This window comes from Phoca vitulina, unplaced genomic scaffold, assembly GCF_004348235.1.
Source record: "Phoca vitulina isolate PV1807 unplaced genomic scaffold, GSC_HSeal_1.0 scaffold63, whole genome shotgun sequence".
In the NCBI taxonomy this organism is placed as follows: Eukaryota; Metazoa; Chordata; class Mammalia; order Carnivora; family Phocidae; genus Phoca; species Phoca vitulina.
In genome coordinates this window covers 8,698,614-8,704,384 of record NW_022589766.1, presented here as the reverse complement: position 1 = coordinate 8,704,384, position 5,771 = coordinate 8,698,614, and positions in this window count along the sequence as shown.

The window sequence follows — 5,771 nt, the reverse complement described above, 5'->3', positions numbered from 1 at the left end:
ACAAGAAAAACCCAGTAGAATTTGACCACGGGTCCCTTTAAGTCATTCAAAGATGAACATTTATGCCACATGTTTCTTGGGCTTTTAAAAGGCAATGTTCTGTGCTGATGGTCCCCCGGGCTGTATAGATAATTGTAAAACAAACTCCATATTCCACTGACACCCTTTCTAATTACATCTCACCTTCATTAGGCTATTAAAGTGATAGATGGTGGCAATTACATTGAATCCCACTGAAAACTCTCTATCTGTGACACTCAGTGATGAGAACATGAGTTATTTACCCAGAAGCCAGGAAGAACTTGGCTGCCTTGGCCACTCTGGGGAAAGAGAAACCTCATGTGACCATTAGCAGCATATGGATTCCAGGAGCAATGTCAGGAGGCTGGGTGGCAGAGCACACAGTTGGTGTTCACTTTTCTACAGACCTTACCAGATGCTTAGATGGAAAATAGAAACTATTATCAGGTGTTATAGAGTTACTTAAAACAATTTTAATATACTCAGAAGAGAGCCTGCAAAATACTGAATTACTCCTAACCAATCTATATGAGGAACAATGGAAGCAACCAAAGACGTTGAACCTGGAGAGAAGAAAACACAAGAGCAGGGGGCGCTATCTCTAGACATTGCAACAGGAATTAGACTTGTTACATCTACATGGCCCCAGAAGGACAAATTAATAAGTGCAGATAACAGAACACCCTACTCTAATAGGTTTAAATAATGGGAACATTTACTAGTTGACATAGCTTGGAGGACCAGAGGTAGATGGGCTTCAGGTCTGGCTGATTCAGGGGCTCAATGATATAATGTAGGTCTCAGATTTTTTTCAATCCTCCTCTCTGCTATCCACAGTGGCTTGTGATGGCCATGAGTAGCAATAAAGACTACGTGCTCTCTTGTTCACTACCAGTAGGAAAGCAAGAACTGACCTCCCATAATTCTCAGAAAAATGAGGAAAGCTCATAGAAGCTCTCAGCAAACATTCCTGATCACATCTCACTGGCTGGAATGGGGTCACACCCTCATTTCTAAATTAATTGTTGTAGTATGGGAAATGGGATTATTTTGATTGGTTTGATGATCACGTCCCAACCTGGAGCTGCTGCAGGGAAAAACATGGACTGATAGTTAGAAGCAGTTGAGTCATAGAAAGAAGAGCTTCTAGCATGGGCGGGGGAGGGGGGGCGTAGATATGCTGCATCCATTCCACAGCTGCCCCCTTTCAATACCAATGACAAACATAGTTCATTAATCTATCATCTACCTCTGAGCCTGGACAGCCTCTGCATCCACCTTCACTTGGTCCTCCAGGCAGTCACTAACAATAAATTAGGGACAGCTCTCAAAAACCGTTCTATTAGCTAGGCCAGCCTAAAGATGGAATGAGCCGGCATCGGAGAGAATGAGCTCTTGGTCACTGGTGCTGTCTTAGCACAGGCTATGTGACCTGTGTGCAGAGATGTTGCTATGGGGATTTGATCACAGGTGAAGGTTGGAGCCCAACTGTCCCTAAGATTCCATGGTTACAGTGGCTGGGGAAGGAAGCCGGCAGCATTAGAGCAGGTTTCAGATTAGTAATAGAGGAAAGATTTGAGTACCTTGTCCTAGCCTTTGGCTTTTCTCCATGGTCCTGAAACTTCAGATTCCTTACAAAGGGTAGTACCACAGGCACTGACAGTTTTTCTCCAGAACACCCTTCCTAGTCACAAAATATCAATATCTTTGCCTGGGGCTTAATTGGTGTACAACTAATACACGACCTAAGAGGTTGGTTGTCTTGCCCAAGATCATGCAGCTAAGTTGATGGTGGGACTGAAATGGGACACTGGGTCTCCTCTCCTCTAGCCCAGAACACTCCTCTGGAAGCACCAGCTATGGAGCTGAGGGTCCTCCTCTGGTCTACAGATGACAGAAGCAGACCCGCACTGATATAGGCAGAAAGGGCCAGATAGGCCCCAGCACTTGAAGTGTGGTCCTCATGGCCCATGCTGGCTCCTGCAGGAGGCTGAGTACCAGCAACCGTGTGATGGGTCTTCTATTCTGTCTGAGCTTCACTTCCTCCATCCACCCCCTTACCTATGTCCCGTAAATAGGAGATGTTTGTATGGCTAAGATGCTCTCGGGCCAAGATGTGATGTGGAGGCAATCCCTCCAGCTTTTCCCTCCAGAGCACATATTCCAGGTTCATCTGAGCAGGGTGGGAGTCCCCGTGGCTGCTTCTTTCCATTGGTGCCTGCAGCCTGTCACCTCACTGGGCAAGAGTGGGAGGATAGACCTTGCCCAGACACAGAGCTTCTGTATCCCTGCTCTGTCTCTTCTCTAAGACCAGAAAAATGTGAAAGGAAATCCAGAAAGGAGTTCTCTAGAAGGAGCTCTTTGTCCCCAGTGACTTCGGACAGCACAGTTAGCATACTGAGCCGCTCCTGGGTGGTAAGCCCAGTAGAAGGCACTCGATGCACATTATCTGGGAGTTTCTTGCTGGCAGTGCTGTGACACTGGTGTGTTTCAGTCAGCCCTGAGGGGTGCTGCTAGAAATTCCACGGAGCCTGTCTCATGTTCAGTCTATAGCACTGTGCCTAACCTTAATAGGCATTACAAAGTAATTAGCTGCGCGGTGCCTGGGTGGCTCAGTCAGTTGAGCGTCCGACTCCTGATTTCGGCTCAGGTCATGATCTCAGGGTTGTGAGATCGAGCCCCATGTCAGGCTCTCCACTCAGGGCAGAGTCTGCTTGTCGCTCTGCCTCTGCCCCCTCCCCCCTGCTCATGCATTGTCTCGCTCTCTAAAATAAATAAATAAATAAATAAATAAATAAATAAATAAATAAATAAATAAAAATCTTTAAAAAATAAAAATAATTAGCTGGCTGACTGAATAAATGATTAAACCCATTTTATAGATGAGAAAACCAAGGCATGTGATCCTTAGTTGATAGGCCAAGGCAACAGAGGAGTTTTGGCAGTGCTGGGACTGGAACTAGGTCTTCTGCCTCCTGGTTTGGTTTGGGGCAAGACTAGACCATCTCTAATATCCCTCTGTGCTCCTTAATATTTGGGGACTCAGCAAATTCGTCTCTTTGCAATAGAACTCTTTCTGCAGTGAGGGAAATCCTCTATAGCCATGCTGGTACAGTAGCCACTGGCCACATGTGGCTTGGGAGCACTTGGAATGTGGCTGGTGAGACTGCGGAGCTGGGTTTTTACTTCCTGTGGCTAGTGGCTACCATGTGGGAGGGCACAGCTCTAGCGTTTTCTCTCCCCCAGGGCCCAGCACCACAGCCTCTGCCAGACATTGATGCAGTGGAAGTTTGCAGTTGGCAAGGCACTTAGAGAAACTTCCCCATATCCCTTGGCAAAATACACCAGCCCCTCCCCTCCAGAGGCACCAGTCATTCTTCAGTAGCTGTGCTTCTATCTACAGAAGGGAGATGAAAACAAAATTGGGAGAGTTGAAGCAGAAAGACTATTGACTTTTAATCCTTTTTATCATCCAAGAATTTCAAGGTGTATTCTTCATGTCATTCCATTCCTCACCCGGGAGCTGGGAGAAACTGACCTGGAAGACCTGGGCAGCACCAAGTCATGTGAATTAAACACACCTTAAAGGAAACCTCTCTGGTCAACATCACTTTTTCTCTGCAAAACGTTTGGATCTTTACTACTATTTTCTGTTGGGTTCATCCCAGGAGGGGATTTTTTTTTTTTTTTTTTAGATAGATTAAACCATGAATCCATTAACCGCTGATTTAATTTCCGGGGCTTCATTCTTCTAAATTGTTATCACGTCGCATAATAGAACCATGGCACATCTGAGCTGGAAGACAGTTCAGGCAATCTCCAGGCTGTAAAATTAATGAGAATGGAACAGTTACTGCTTACCCAGGCTTGTGCAACCATTGGACCGTGTTCTCTACACCATCATTGTCATCATCACCGTGATACTCTGGGGTCTGTAAAATTCTCCCCCACTTTACAGGTAGGTAAGTAGCCGAGCTAGAATTTACCTGGAGGTCTGGCTGGCTCTGAGGCTGGGACTCTTCCTCTGTTCTCTAAACTTTCCAATCATGCCATGGATGAGGACACAGAGACCGGGAGAGCTATAATCACACAGCAGTTGGGGCCTGACCTCCTGTCTCTGTGCTCCATTCAGTTCTCTCCTTCGGCCTCAAATATATAGCCCCACACCCAGCTTGCACATACTGCCCTCGATTTCTCTTTAGCAATACCCTTTTACCAAGAAAAAAGGTCAAAATACCTTGAGGTGCCATTCAAGGCCCTCCACAATTTGGTCCCACCCTCCCTGCAGCAGCCCCCATCCCCACTCAGTCAAGGGAGGTGTCTGAGCAAACCCGATGTTCACACTCCTTCAACACTTTCAGAACTGAGCTTTTTCTCTTGCTTCGATAAAAAAAAAAAAAAATACATTTAAAAACAAATTACATACCTGTATATTGACAAAGATGTTTTGGCATTAAACCTAAAGATGTTTATTACAGCAATATATGCATTACAGTGAAAAGTGCAAAATGAAAACAGCGTACATAGTCAACCACAACAGAAATGTTAAGAATAGAGTAATTCTATTCTCTAGATTAATATAAAGCCACTAAAATGGACGTAGGAGCCCATTTCGAGGGGACATTTGGCTGCCCACACTGGAAACAGCTGAAGGAGAATAGATCGGATTTCTCTGAGTCCTCCTGGGCATAGAGGGCACTGAGCAAAACCAGAAATGGCTGAATTGGGCCCCATAATAATAATAACGATAAAAATAGCGATAATGTGGGTTAATCAACTTTGCATTAATTTATAAGCTCAAGTCTCCAGCACTTGCCTGTTCGTCCTTGAAGCAGTCCCTTGGGGATAGCTGGGAGACGAACTGTCACAATGGACTAGGGCATCTGAAACCATTAGTTCAAGGCCCAGCAGGGTCACTGAGACTTCAGTGTGCCCATCTGTAAAATGGGGAGGATGCTACCCACTGTCAGCAGCTGCGTTGAGCATACCTGGCAGCCGGTAGCACTCCCACTCGTGTGTCCCCCAGCTGCTCCCTCGGTGAGGAAGCAACCCCATTCCGTGCTTCCTCCAAGCCCCGGAAGAGTGAGGGCCGCTTCACCAGGGTACCCCAGCGGAAGATAGGGCCAACCACTGCTCCGTTTGGACTTGCTGGCCCCCCAGGCTCTTCCTTAACTTGAATCAAATTGATTTGCAGCAGTCTGTCCACAGGGTGGCAGGAATGCAGAGGCAGGAACCTGCCCCAGCTCCCCTGGGAGTCCTGCTGTATTTGTGGAGAAGGGGGCCCTAACTGCAGGGATGGCCCACGCCCGCCACACATACCCCGGGCTTCTCGTGCTGTAGCAACCACTCAGAGGGCCGCTTCCAGACCTCAGTCAGTGCACAAGGCAATTACTGTCTCCATGGAAGGTGACTGTCACCCAATGCTCTCACGAATTGTTGGGTTCCCCAGGATGTGCTAGTGGAAACCTCCGTGGAATGATTTCATCTCTATGCTGTCCTGCGTAAACACTCAGCCTAGAACCTGCCCTCCGGGGCCACAGAGCTTGGGAGCTGGATCCCTACCAGGTCTGATTTTTCAGCCCATAATTCAGAATCGTGTGAGACGGCGAAGAACAGTGGCTTTTAAATTTCTGAAGCAGCAGAACATTTTTTCCCTCAAATGAAATCTCATCTGAAACGTATGTGTTTATTTTGTAATTTCTAATTAATAATATTTACCTTTTTTACAGTCAATCAGTGACAATAATGAG